Here is a 15,161-nt window from a genome sequence, read left to right as displayed (position 1 = left end):
TGTGCCAACCCACGCCATTACTCGCCTCACCGTATGCCTCCTGCCTCTGACATATTCGTCGATGACAGTCCTGCTCGCTCGCCGTCACCTCAGTGCCATCGGTCCCCATCGCCCCAGCTATGCCACTATTCATTGCCGACCAGTTATGGACCCTCCCGGACGGAACACTAGACCATGCAGCTCCTGGGGGTAGTGTTGCATTATCTTTGTCGTGTCGAAATCCTCCATTGATGCTCCCAACGAACCAGAACTTACTTGACGTTCATGATAACTGTGTTCCTTTGACGGCGTTAATAGTTACTGGAGCCCAGGTGTCCATAATGAGTTGTAACCTCCATCGTCGACTGAGGAAGGTTCTCACGCCTGCTACTACACACCTTGAGTGCTTATCAGCTGTTCAAGTCTTCTGTGAAGCTGGGCTCCAACTAAATTCATCGAAGTGTCATTTTGGTCGTCAGCAGATTACAGTGCTGGGCCACCTCGTTGACGCTTCCTGTATTCAACCAGGCCTGGAGAAAATTCGTGCTGTCATGTCTTTTCCGGTACCTCAGTCTGTCAAAGACGCTCGAAGTTTTCTAGGACTCTGCTCCTACTTCCGACGCTTTGTTAAAGACTTCACACCGATTGCCCGACCACTTACTGAACTTCTGAAGAAGGACGTGCCATTTACGTGGGGCCCCGCTCAAACTGCTGCATTTGCCCACCTCACCAACATTCTCATCACGCCACCTATACTCGCCCACTTTCCCCCGTCCTCTCCTACAGAGGTGCATGCCGATACCAGTGGTCATGGTATCAGAGCCGTCTTAGCCCAGCGCCAACAAGGTCAAGCTCATGTTATCGCCTACGTTAGCCACCTCCTCACAGCAGCGGAGCATAACTATTTGATTGCAGAACGTGAATGCCTGGCTCTTGGCGATGTCCAAATTCCACCCGTACTTGTATGGCACACACTTCTCTGTTATCACTGACCACCATGCGCTCTGCTGGCTTTCCTCTCAAGGATCCTACCGGCTGGCTTGGTCGCTGGGCTCTGCAGCTGCAAGAATATTCCTATGCAGTAGTGTACAAGTCGGGCCGATTACATCAAGAAGCAGACTGTTTATCCTGCTATCCAGTGGACGAGCCACCCGCCGACCCTGACCCCATGCCGACGCTTGCGTTTTCTCCATCTCCATACCTACCAACCCACCCGATTCACCCGGGAGACTCCCAATTTCTGACTGAACTTTCTGATTGTACGATCACTGTTTTATATCTCCAGAAAAGTGGTCTCTGTTCACGCAATAATGGTTTTTGCAAAACCGGCACTGCAGCATCTACAGCCACATCGTAATCGTCAACATCACCAACAACGACCACACTAGCACCATCGGTATCATCGACTAAGCAGCCGAATACGGTGCCTTGTAAGCCGACCAAAGCCAGAGCCAATGTAGCTCTTGCATTTCATGCATGCCTTTTTCCATGGTGCATTTTGTTGCTGCTGCTTGTGTGTATGATTAGTGTTGGCTAGACCGTCTGTGTGCGGTGCACCGTGTAAAATTAGAATCCTCGTGTGCTTGATGCCATGGAGCTATCAAAGCCCAAGAAAAGGTACAGTCAACGACCGATTTTTCGGACCCTCTAGGGAACGTAAAAACGGCCGAAAATTCAGGCAGTCCGAAAAAATGAATGCATGCAAAAAAAAAAAACACTTTTTTTTCTTCTCGGATCTAGAGGTGTAAAGGGCGAAGTACCAGGCTTCCGAAATGCTGCCAAAGCATCAGTAAAGTGGCTATAAAAGAGGCGTTCAAAAACTCTGTATGCAGCCGGCTGCCGGTTTATTATGTACATGTGCATCGTCGGCCAGCCAGTGTTGTTGCTGCAGTAGCTTGAAGAACTTGTTGATTGTTGTTTGGACGGCGTTCCGGTTGCATGCGATCATATTTACCTCGATCCTAGCAAGGGTCATGTCAGCACTGTACACCGATGAAAGAGCCAACAGTGCTCGGGTCAACTCAGCGCTTGAAGGCAACGCAAGCATTGGCTCCTTATTTTCAACATCCGAGTCTTCTGAATCCCCCACAACCTGACGGACTATTTCCTCGTCAGTCAGTTCTGCGCCGGTACTAACCGATGGTACTGCTTTCCGTGCTTCGATGCCATCGGCGAGGACGACGAAGACGGAGTGGGGGCCATCGTAGGCAAGCGAAATCCTCAAGTTGTGAACAGTGCAGTTCACTGACGAGCGTCGAAGCACCTAGGCCTAGCGTCGCAGAGCACACTTGACACAACAGCACAACCACTCACCACGCTAGCCAAAACGTGGCTTGCGCAAACAAACGAGATGGCGCCACTCCGGAAACTCCGCCGGAGACGGAAATGCGGCGATGAACATAGCCAGCGTGGCCAGACCAAATCGGTGTGTGACGGCTAGATTCGGCTAGTTGTGGTTAAAGCGGTGATATGCTTCAGCTGCAAGTCGATTTCCTTTGCAAGGGCGCTACGCGAGGAGCCAAAGGACCTTCCGTCGCGTCAAAAAGTCCGGGAAATTGGACGGCGGGGGGTTCGAGCGTCCGAAACTTCAGGTGTACATTGATTCTATGGGGCTCATGGCGGTGCCGTGAAGACATCCGAAATATCAGACATGTCCGAAAATTTGGGCGTCCGAAAATTCAGTCGTTGACTGTATTTGCAAAAGCTTTTGTGATCTTATACTTCTGAATTTCCGTGCTTTTTGACATCAAGAAAAGGAGAACACTTTGCATTTTGTACGTGTGGATGCGACTTCAGTGTGTCTCACGGCAAAGGTGACTTGAAACTGCATGTTTCCCCAGCGAAGCATCAAAGCTATGTTCGCACCGCTGAGCAGCAAGACAACCTGGTGAACTTTCTCCGAAACAACTGCGATGACAGTGTCATATCTGTGGAGTGCCTGGTTATGAGATTTCTCGTCGAACACGACCTACCCCTTAGTGTCAGCGACCACGTTGGGGCCTCTTCTATGGAAAATATTTTCGAAATGCGACGAGGCAAGGCGTTATAGATGGGGACGCAACTCTGAAGAATGCGGAGATGGCCAATTTGAAATTTATTTCACAGGCATCGCTCTCAAGTCTTCGTTTCTTTATTCAGTTTCCCTCAGCTGCTTCCCCGAGATAACAATGAATCTGCTGAAGACGCTTTAGATGCTCTCGAAGCTGAGTTTGCCACACTGCAGGTGTACAGTCTTCAAGAGGACATTCTGAATGAAGAAAGGTGGGACGTGCAGTGGTTTATGGTTGGAAAAATGAAAAACACTGATGGAAAACATGTTTTCCCAAGTTGCTAAGGTGATGCTCGATTTACTCGCGTGACCGCATAGCAAGGCAGAGTGTGAGAGGATTTTTAGCACGGCGTGAAACACTAGGACTGAATTCTGCTCGTCAATGTGGAACACAACCCTCCAACACCTGCTGCTAGTGAAGGGCCGGCAGTTTGGACCATGTTTTGAGCAAAGCTACTCCGACAAATTTTTGAAGTGAGCAAAGTCTGCTACTGCAAGGTTCCTGCCCCGACGGTCCTGCCCTACTCCTCATCATTCCTAAGCACCTCCGGTCAGCTGTTCTCCAAGAACTTCACGATTTACCGACGGCAGGTCACCTTGGCATCTCCCACACCTGCGACCGGATTCGCCGACACTTCATTTGGCCAGGCCTTGTCCGCTTCGTGCGGAAATACGTTGCGGCATGTGAGAAATGCCAGCACCGAGAAACACCATCGACGCTCCCTGCCGGGTGCCTTGAACCTGTCATATGTAAAAGGCATGCGGCGCAAAAAGAAAGGAAGAGGACGATGTGTGCGGATCCGTCCAAACGGCACGAGCCCCTGAGGCACGTGACCCGAGCTGTGATCAGGAGAGAAGTGGTGCTGAGCCTGCATTATTCGCATGGCTCTGGGCCAAGAAGGTTGGAGCGTCAGCATCGGACTGGCGACAGGAGCCATGGAAGTTCGGTCAAGCCCGTGATGCTGGCGATCCAGGGTGTGTCCGTCGACCTCGGCAACGTTCGAGTGAGGCTCCTTGGACCTGCAGCAGCCTCGCATGGCAGTGCCGGGCACTCCAGCAAAGATACCCCTTCAAAGGCAGACCAGCACGTACAATAGTCCCCAGGGCGTCTCGTCGGCACTCGAAGAAGTAGCGGCGAAACCCCGGCATTAGGCCTAGCCAGTGAGGCCGGAGTGCCACGTCGCCGACGGAGTTCAGGACCCCGCATGAAAGACGGTCAGGTTGACTGGCTGACACCAAGGCAGCAACTTCTACAGTGTCCGCAATGAGGGAGGTGCGACAGGCATCGGACTTGGAGGATACGTACGACGTCAAAAGGCTGTAAGAACGATCCTTCTGTTATTGTGCAGCCATAGACTGGGGTTGCTGGACTTTTCCTTAGAAACCGCTGAGGACTGACGCAGCCGGTGATTGGGACCTGTTTAATAACTATTAAGTCGGTATCCTAAGTGTTAATACCGTATCATGTTTTGGTTTACATGAGCTTTACTTTGACTTTGGTTTAATTAAAATCTGTTTGCTGTGTTGCCCTGCGTCTCCCGACTTTATATTTCCCAACATCCACACGGCACCGAGATCAGTGACACGCAACGCAAAGTGTCGCGACAGAACCGCACAACATTCCTTCGGAGCCATTCTTTCTCGTTGGCTTGGACTTACTTGGCCCTTTCCCTCTATCCACGTCTGGCGACAGATAACGCCACGCCATTACCAAAGCACTTCCAGCAAGCTGCGCCACAGATGTCGCCGATTTTCTTTTACGCGGCGTGATTCTGCAGCATGGTGTTCCACACCAACTGCTCACTGACCATGGTTGGACATCTCTTTCTAAAGTCATTGCCGACATCCTGCAGTCCTACTCGACCAAGCGTAAGCTCACTACGTCTTACCATCCATAGACTAATGATCTCGTGGAGTTTCTGAGTCGCACCCCAACAGACATGCTTGCAAAGTATGTCTCATCCGACCATACTGATTGGGACCTTGCCCTATCCTATGCCACTTTTGCATATAATTATTCGCGTCACGACACTGCCGGTTATTTCCCATTCTTTCTGTTGTTCAGCCAAGAACCCACATTGCCACTGGACTCATCCCTTCCATCCGCCGCAGCAGAGACCAGCGAGTATGCACTTGATGCCATCACCAGGGCAGCCCCAGCACGTGAAATGGCCCGCGCTCGCCTCCTAACCTCCGAAGAGGAGCAGCGGCGTTTGTACGATTGCCAACACAGAGATGTCCACTTTTCGCCTGGATATCTTGAACTCCTGTGGTCCTCGACTCGGCACGTCGGCCTGTCAGAAAAAGTCCTTTCTCGGTACACAGGCCCATATCAAGTGCTGCGTGCCGTGACTCCAGTTAGGTACGAAATCACTCCAGTCAGTACCGCTGCCTCATCTGCCCCGAATTACACTGACGTTCTGCATGTCGCATGCCTCAAACGATATTACTCTCCTGTTATCACCGATATTTAAACGCCCCGGGACAGTGCTTCTGTTGCCTGGGATAATGATACATGCATATTGCGTGTTTCTTGCGGACGATGCGCCCAGGCGCCCTGACGAAGATTATGAAAGCGCTCTGGCTCTCGAGCTGTCAGCTGAACTGGCCAGCGCTGCAGTTATCCTTTGTGAATATATTTTGTAAATAGTCTCCAGTTCTTATTCCTTCGCTCGCGTAACATTATCAACATTGAGATAATTTATCTCAATGATGGCTAATAGCAACCAAAATATCAAGTGCATAGCAGAAGCCTGCCACTTTGGCGCAGCTTCCACAGGGGAGAAAGCCCATGGGTCCTGCAAAGCAGCGCTGCGGCGTGGCAGTTCTCCGGAAGAGCTGCACCCTCCCACTATTCTAGGTCACCCTAGCACTGTTTGGTCCAATCAGGAATGCAGGCGCAAGATCAGACCATAAGTGGACATAACCGTCTCATGCGCGCACCTGCAAGCACCCGGCACCAACTTGTAGCGTAGGCAGATGGAGAGAAAGGGTGAGCGTCCAAAGGAAGAGTAGGCATCGCTAGTACACGCATGCACACACACGGCTCGCATGACTTCCATTGGTCGTGTCTCAGTGACTCGTCGGCACCTCCCTAAAGCCGAGGAGTCTTCCGCTTCCCAGCCCTTTAGGGCCGTCTGCAAAGGTCTTCCCATGCCTGATTTTGAATGCCTCTGCGCTTTGTGCTCACGTTAAGAGCTGCACTTGTTTAGTTGTTCATTTATTGCATGAGCCATGACAATTAATTAGCTGAGCTAGTGTACGCTTAGCGTACAAGCGAGTAGTCACTCGTGTATTTGGGACAACAGAAAGAGTTGTTTTCCATGCATTACACTACAAAAAAACGTTAGGTAACAATAAACAACGTAAGCAATGAACGAAGGCACGCCGTAACAATTGCTGTATGACTAGCTTTCCATAAACACTAAATAAATGGTTGTTAGAGAAAACATCAGAAGTTGCGGAGGTGAGGGGGGGGGGGGGGGGGCTGCTGAAGGACTTCTTTACCGTGTACATGTAAAATGGCTTATTTCAAAGAAAAGATCACTGGTTTTAGCATAAAAAATAAAACTGCTGCCATGACTAAACAGCAAGAAACACTAAATTACACACTACAAGTGGATTGTCATGTAGGCTTTCACCACGAAACCGATAACAAAGCTTACATTACCCATTTTGTTTCTGCATTTTTTCAAAAACTGTTTGCCATCGTTTCAATTCTGATACTTTGTGACACTTCGCTTAGCAGGCGGAGCACAGTAACCCGAATTTAATAGCTCGTTGTTGAAAAATATTTCATTAGTTTAGATATTTGAAAATATAGAATAGTTCATTTTAGAATACAAATGGTTAGCATGTAATGTCCAGCTTGTATTCAAAACTTCTAATATTCGGTCTTCCCTTCTTATTGGACCTGGAGCGCTCATACGATTGGCAAAGCATGACAGTAAAATGTGGCTGGCAGTAAAGTCTAAACAAAAAACCAATGAGAAACATAAGTGGTGTCCGCTCTTCTATCAACTATTGACACTCTCATGAGCAAAGTGTGTGCAGTAAAAGTTAAAATAAAAACGTTAGCATTCTTTCGAGCAGTGATGGAACAGCTGCGCCAAAGCATGCATGAGAGTGAAACCCTCCTTCCGTTGATGCTTCGAAGCCAGCAAAGCAAAATTGAAATCACAACAAATAGCCCGCTATCATCATCATTATAGAAGGCAGCAGAGGCCCGCACATAGTTTCTCACTATATAATAAAACTCAATGGGCCCGTTGGAGCTGTCCGGTTCGTCATTCACACATTTTTCTCTGACGGACATACAATGTAGTACTGCTGTACTGTCTTGCTGGCACTTTATATTGGTGTTCATTGAACCCGCATGGTACCACAGAGTTTGCCGAAGGAGAATGTCGCATCCTAGGACTAAAGGTAAGCTTTGTCAGTGTTAAGGGGTGGTAGCGGGGCTTTGCAAAAGAGCTGATGCGATCAGAATCGCACATGGTGCATTGTTAAGAATGGTATTGGCGAATGAAATCGAATGTGGTACACGGCGAGAGTCGCCACTTCGATGCATGCCACCATCTTTGTTGACACAAACCTTTTGCATTTAGTTTGGGTTGCTGCGTAATTTCTGTGAAATAGCGTTGCCGATGCATACGCAAAAAACCCTATTTGCGTCTCATGCATTCATAGTGGCACTAACACTTTTTTTTTTGGCCCCTATGCGAAAACTCCCTAATGTGCATGACATGACTAAATTGCATGATGTCATGTTCAGTGCAGGTGTGCATACTCGATTGGTCTTGCAGTGAGCCTTTGCACACAAGCCGTGGCTGTTGCACTGTGTTGCATCGTAAATTAATAAATACGCATTGATGATCTGTCTGGGGTGCCATCTGTGCTCCGTATCGACGAACCTGCCGTACCGCTATTTGTGCGTTAGTGTGGAAGAGCATCATGTCATTTTCGGATCGTGCTTGCATGGTAAGCTTCGCACGAACCTGTGTCCGCAACATATAGACTGTATCAGTTACAATTTGCGTTGTATATTGTAAGCACATGTGCGTTTGGCCCTGCATTTGCTACACCAAATTTGCTGTTTGCCTGCATCAGGACCTACACCGAAAGGTGAAATGGCTGTTCCACCACTGTTTCGAACAAGTGGATGGAACAGCCAAATCCTATGGGCAGAGCTGTAGAGAACACATAGAATTGTAACCATGCCAATGCGTGTCCAATATCTTGTTTGTCTCACCTTTATTGGCGGTGCCATACTTTAGTTTCGTGAAGCCCCCCCCCCCTTGAGATTTTCAAATTTAAAAATAGGTTGACTTATAATCATGTAAATATGGTATGTGTAGAACATTGTGCTGCGAAGTGCTCTAAAGGTGTGCGTCTCCTATTGGGAATGCAATCATTTCTCGGGCCATTGAAAATATTCAGTGCTGACTAAACGGCACCCTTTTGGCAGTTGCGGCCAAACAAGGCAATGCATCTCAAGGGCAGTACATGCCATGAACGAAGAAAATGAAAAGGTGCATGTCTGTTTTGCTCGCTGCAAATATGGATGGCTCATGCAAACTGTGAGTGTTATCTGCAAGAGCTGATTGTCACAGTGCTCCAAGAACATGAAAGACCTGCCGGTTCGTTACGTGTTCCACAAGAGAGCATGGAATACACTAAGTTTTGTGGGGTTCTCCTCCCGTGCTCTTGGGACAAAGGAACGACAACACAGTAGTGCAAACAATCACAAGGGCATTTATTGCACATTTCATAGATCAATGTCTGCTAGTCGAGTTGCTATCCACAAAACATGCCGATGGGCGCGCGACAAATCTAGAAGTCCGGCTTACCGCGACCGCATAGCGAGTGAATATGTTCGCCCCATGCTGGATCCCAACGCCTGGTCGTTCGCACGTACTGTCACGCAAACGGTGGCGCATTCCAAGGCGGCCACGCGAGACGGTCTCGCAGAAGCATGGGTCGGCGCACGTGCGGCACAGCACGTCCGTCCCGCTTGCTGTCTCGAACCCAAGAGGAAGCGCCTTGTCTCTCGGCGCCCGAGTAACCCCGCCACGACACGCGCCATCTCTCGCACCGCGCTTGCACCACTCCGACCGCCACGGGCGCCAGGCCACGCGAGCCGTGCGGGAAAACAGCATATCAGGGGATGCGTGAGAGTCGCGCATCCCCACTGTTTTCACTGAGTGGTTATATTCCACAGTTTGAGTTGCTTGTAAGATCTCTGTGCAAAAAAAAGTAGGTAAGGTTTTGTGCATTTGATCATGATCCCCTTTGTGTTTGATTTATTCGGGATCCACTGTGTAGGCATATTTTAAAAAGTTAATATATTTTTACTGGCTTTTGAGCTATGTGCATGCATCATTTTCAACTAAAATTATGTAGCGCCAAGCATTTGCATTCCAGGCCAAAGCACTTGCATGCAGGAAGTGACCACATGGTATTAAGGGGGGATGCTAGCTAGGCTCAAGAGTCAACTTTTGAACTACTGCATCAATTTTTATCAAATTTTCAGCGACTGTTTATAATCTGCTCATTAGAATATATTCAAAGTTTCAATGCGCTAGCTCAAACAGACAAAAAGTTATAGCTCTCATATTCAGCAATCATGTGTCTCAGCTTAGGAAAACTATCATTTCAAAAATAATGGAGATATATCAACTGTTTGTAATTAGATATCTTCTAGATGGTTCATAGTGCAAGATAAAAATAAGACCGCTCGCATGCTTTTTATGCAATTTCTGTAAAAATTTCATCAATCTAAAAACAAAGTTCAATTTTTTTGTTGTCATTACATGTCAGACATCTCAAAATATTTTCTGTTAGAAACTATTTAGCACCCTAAAAAGTATCTTATCTTTTTCCTGAGAAAATTTCAGTCTAGAAACCACCTTGAAAGCATCTTTTGGCAATGTAGTTTAGAAATGATTGTTTTCCTAACGGTTTTGTTTCCCCAAAAAGTGCAAACTCAGAAAAATGAGTTCAAGGATTTGAGAACATGCTATTTTATTTTGTTGTAAAAAAAAATTAATCAAAGTGCCCTGCTCCATAGGTCGGGCCCTCATCTTCAACGCGACGCTGTTCTGTGGCAATTGCTTCAAGCCTTCTTTTCTCTTTCTCAACTTTAGAGCTGTCCATCGCCCTTGCTTTCGCTCGGGCAATGCTTTGATGGGTTGTTTGTTGGACGTGCTTCATCGTCTGGACTCCATGTTCTAGTTCCAGCTTGTCAAATACTCTCTTGATGCCACGTGCACCCTCATTAAATTCTAGTACAGCCAAGGCTGCTGCAGTCTCCACGGTTCTCAGGGATGCGAATTGGGTCTTCGGGCACTTCTTCCACACTAGCGCATTGAAAGACTCGTATGCATTCTGTGTCTGCATTCTTGAGCATCGTGCAAGGAGCTCTGGCTTACTAAGCCGGTTGTAGAGAGGCACAAGCTCTTTGGCAACGTCTCTGCTGAAAGCTGGACGATGGGGTCTTGGCACTGATGGCTTACCAGCTTCAACTAGGGCTTTGTGCCGATTGTAGTGGCACCATGAGTCCTCACCATGTGGACAAGCGTCATGTCGTGGGACTTCGTCCGTCGAGTAGGAATGAAAAAGTGTCGCAAATACTTCTCGTTGCATTTTTGTCACATCTGGAGCATTTTCTTTCAGGGCAGATGCATAGTAAGCAGTGAGTTTTTTTACCACGCTTTGCGTCAGCTTCCCCTTGCCTCCTAGACCTTTCGTCGTTTTCTTTAGTTTTTCAATTCCAGCATAAACACGTTTTGCGACATGATTTATGCAATCTTCCTTCACAATCTCTTTATCATACAGCTGCAGGCTGGAGACATGCAGGAATGATTTGCTGTCGCCATCACAGAGCACTGTGGTGTATTGCATGTTGTGAAGCTCCTCAGAGCGACTGAATATTATGCCTGCAGCTTCAACTTCCATGGCATTCGACGATCCACTGAAGTTCTTCTGGCAGACCTCACTGTGTGCTTTTTTCCAATCTTGATGTCCATCCTCACCTTCTTTGGAACCATAGTTGCAGCCATGGCAATAGTTGCATTGCACAGCAAAATCCAGCACCAACCCAGTTTCCAGCTCGATAGCAATGCCGAGCCCAAAGTGTGAGGTGTGGCCGCGTTTATGCCAAGTTCCGTCATAACTTACACACACGTCCAAAAGTTGAGTGGAGCCAGCAACGGAGTTGATTGCCCTCACAGCGGCTCCGGCTTCGCGCATGACATCAGACGCAGCTTCCATAGCGGCTCTGTGCACCTTCTCCGCTACTGTCTGGTATGTTTTGTGGTGCATGGGCATTGGCGCGTCCCTACCCGCAAAAAAGTTTGCCATGGTTTTGTAGTTCATGGCGCAGTTACGGCTTGCAACCACGAGGCGCAATGAAAGCTCAGGCTGCCGACTGGACTTCACAGGTGGAGCATGCGCGGCCTTCTTGACTTCACCACACCATCTACACATCACGACAAACTCCAGATTCACACCCGCACCGATTTCTTCCAAGTCCAACGACTGTCCGTGACAATGCGGGCACAGAAGCGATGTTACCACCGCCTTGATGGCTGTAACTTTTACAAAACGGTAGCCGCTGGGCTCCGGCGTTTCCTCGCTTTCGTCGGCAGGACCCTGGCAAAGTAGCGCGACCTTCCTTTCAAATGTTGTCAATTGGCACTCACCACCATCAGCAGAACCAGTAGACATTTCCATAGGTGACAAACCACCATCAGAGCTTGTAGGGTTCGCATCAGCCGCCGGCAGCAGGCTTGGGCTTGGCGAACGCACAGGCAGACGCTCACTTGCTGGCGGTCGCCCAGTGCTGTTTAGGCCTCTCACTTTCGTCGTGCGTTTTCGCTTCCCGAAGCTTTTCCGTGTCGAAGCCTTCGTTGCGGGCATCTTCGGGTCACACCACCGGCCACCCGATGATCGCAATAAGCTCACAGAAGGAAGATATAGCAACACATAGCAAGCGTCGAGCGCATCCAAAGCAGGAACGACTCCAAATGGCGCGAAAACAGCGTTGGGTGGTCACGTGGTACATTTCCGCCAATCCGAGCTCCTGTTTCGGTTTGCCACCCACTGCTTCGGTTCGAGCTCCTGTTTCGGTTTCTGCGGCCAGTAATATGCCTTTCTTTTTTAGTTCTTTGATAGTTGCCTTGCATAGTCTCGATGGAAAGTATTCCGTCACTAAACAGCGCGAAAAACAAACTTTCTATCACAGGCATTCACTTCACGTTCGGCTTTTTGCTCGCACCGCGGCCGCATCTTGAAAAGAGTGTTCACAGACGCCTTCGACGGCAAATGCGCCCCACCGCGTCGTGAAAAAAATTCATTTTCTTCTTTTCTACTTCTCCGATAACAACCAAACCTGGTGAGAATATTCTTCATTAAACCAGCAATCCAAAACAACTCAAGCTTTAAAACACATTTTTTTTCCGAAAATCGGTATTTTAGCCCCGCATCCCCCCTTAAGTTAATCACGTGATGTTCCTTTGATACAACACTTCACTGCACACTTTCTTGTCACAAAGCATCCCTCAATATCTAAACAGTCTGTGTAAGTTCACTAGGGATTGCTTTAAAGACCTTTTAAATGTTGTTTAATGCCGTATACTACTGGCTATTTTTATGGCCATACTATAGGCTCCACCATTGCACGAGTAGCTGCAGTATCATTCTATACAGTAAATGCTTACTGTCCTGAAAATTTTGAAGCAAGCAGAATTCAATATATCGCCGGTGCATCGCAAATTTGAAATTTTAACTTATGGAGGAAGAATAGTACTGAGAAGGAGCGTGATGTCAGTCAGCTAACCTTGTTAAGCCAGCCCTTTCAAATGTCACACCTTTTTCCTTCTTCTTCCCTTCGGGTCCATGGGTGTTTTGACTCTTGGGTAAAGTGTAAACACAGTTGTCAGACCTTTCGAGGCTGTTTTTGATTCATGACATGCTTCTTCACTATTAGCCTACACTATCATATAAATTGGAATATAGGTCAACCCCATGCCTTGAGTTAAAGAAAATCTGGCAGGACCGATTTCACAATGAGTGATGTTGTTACTGCAATTCGCTTTAAAGCAATGTAGCAATCCTTTGTATCACCAACACGGAAGCACCTCATGCATGAATGCATGAGGTGTGTATGCAGCCAGGCTCCTCTCTCATGCTGCACCTTCTAGTAGTGCCACTGCGAAGTTTGCATGTGGCGTGTGTGTGATTATATATTCAAAGAGGATTGCCTAAGTATATATGGTGTGGGTGCAATTCCAGTCAGCACCGGATACATTTTAAGGATCTTTTTTTGTCATTGAAAAGTGGCACATACCCAGTGACCCAAGTTGCCCTCAAAAAAGTTAATTGAAATGTAGCACATACCCAGTAGTACATAGGTAGCGACCCAAGTTAGTGTCGGAGAAATTCATTTAGTGGCAGATAACCAGTGGCACGTACCCAATGCACCAAGTTGGCGTCCAAGAGGTTGATTGAGCGACACATACCTAGTGGCCTAAGTTAGCATGAAAGAGGTTCATTGATGAGTGGTACATACTCAGTGACCCAAGTTGATCTGACTGTCGGTTTCGAATTAAGTTCCCTCTGCACAGCAACTGAATGCACTGCCCCATAAGACCATGGACCACCCAACATCCCAAGTTGGCAGAGAAACGATTAGAAAAACAGTTGGTAGATTGCCCATGGAAAGTACCCTAAAATTGCTACAAAACACATTTAATCTGTTTGCTTATCTGTTAGAAGGTTTCACTAAAATTCAGCAGTCGCACCGTACCACTTTCTGTTCTCAAAAACCCTAAAATGATGTAGCACATACCCAGTAGTACATAGGTAGTCACCCAAGTAGGTGTCAAAGAGATCTATTGAGTGACAGATAACAAACCAGTGGCACGTGCTCAGTGTACCAAGTTGGCGTCAAAGAGGTTCATTAAAAAGCGGGAACATCAACAAACGACGACGAGTACCGACAATGTAGGCAGAAGAGAAAATTCCGCGGCTGTAACATCAGTATTGCTACAGGTCAATCTAGATGATGCGAGGCTCGCCACAAATAACCTGTCCGAACGAATGAGTGAGGCAGGGATGCCGCTGGCTGGGTGCAATGCATGCGTTGTGTGCAATGCAGGATCAATAATTCAGCCTGCATTTACTCAGTGCACTGTGTGCTACTGGATGTGACGACCAGAAAAAAAAAAATTTGGTCACTTGTGTATAAAACTTTAAAAATTTAAGAATAAAACCTATTTATTTTAGGTTCTTTATGAAAACAGCAAATTTTATTTTTGTATAAAATGGTTAAAAATATTGTTTATATTTCTTTTGTATAAAGACAGCATCAGGGAGGCACTCAATTGCAGCGCCCATGCAGTAGTGCCATAAAGCGTCTGTAACTAGGCACAGCAGATGTGATAAGCTGATAGTGAACAAGCAGTACAATAGTAGAGACTCCAGGTTTAGCTGAAATGAAGCATGCAAAGTACATGTGCTATGGCTATCATTTGAAGAGGGATCATGACCTGGAGGAAGGAAGTTTTCCATCCTTTATGAACCATGGAAGTCTATTGCGAGTTCACTTCTGCATTGTGTACGTGTGGGACTCCTTCGGCATAGCATCTTTTTTGTTTTTATATCTGGCTGGCTCACCATTTGCAAGATAACTGGGAGATGCATTCAACTATAAAAGCATGCCTCTTTGGATGAAGGTGCCCTTGTCACACAATGATCCTGCCATTTAAGTCTCACATTTGCATTCCTGTTCTAAGACTTGCTTGCTGTCAAGGAGTTTAAAGGGTCATGGTGGGGTTAGGCTCCTCACACACATTAGGCAGTGGGGCCAAGGGCTGCATGGTTCATGTGCTATGTTGTCTGCTTATGCTTCCTGCTGTTCAGTGTGCCCCACCTTAAGTGTAAACTGGAATTTTTTGGTCTATACAGTGTGGCTTTGGCTGCAAATGCATCCTTTAGATGAACCAGACTGCAGGCACCTGACTGGAACATGTCACTGGCCATTATCAAAGCAGGACAAAATCTGGTAGATGCCCAATTGTTCGGTTGAAACAAATGAAGAGAACTGTGTCACGCGCTGCATGTGGGGATGTCA

General features: G+C 47.4%; 1 protein-coding gene across 19 annotated transcripts in view; it reads left to right on the top strand.

The window, feature by feature from the left end:
• Positions 1 to 15,161, top strand: part of LOC135903005 (zinc finger CCCH domain-containing protein 18-like) — a 221,885-nt gene that overhangs the window by 167,218 nt on the left and 39,506 nt on the right. The gene's annotated exons all lie outside the window — the stretch shown is intronic.

Source organism: Dermacentor albipictus, chromosome 1 (assembly GCF_038994185.2).
Source record: "Dermacentor albipictus isolate Rhodes 1998 colony chromosome 1, USDA_Dalb.pri_finalv2, whole genome shotgun sequence".
Classification (NCBI taxonomy): Eukaryota; Metazoa; Arthropoda; class Arachnida; order Ixodida; family Ixodidae; genus Dermacentor; species Dermacentor albipictus.
The sequence above is the reverse complement of the archived record's forward strand: the minus strand, read 5'-3'. Positions and strand labels throughout refer to the sequence as shown.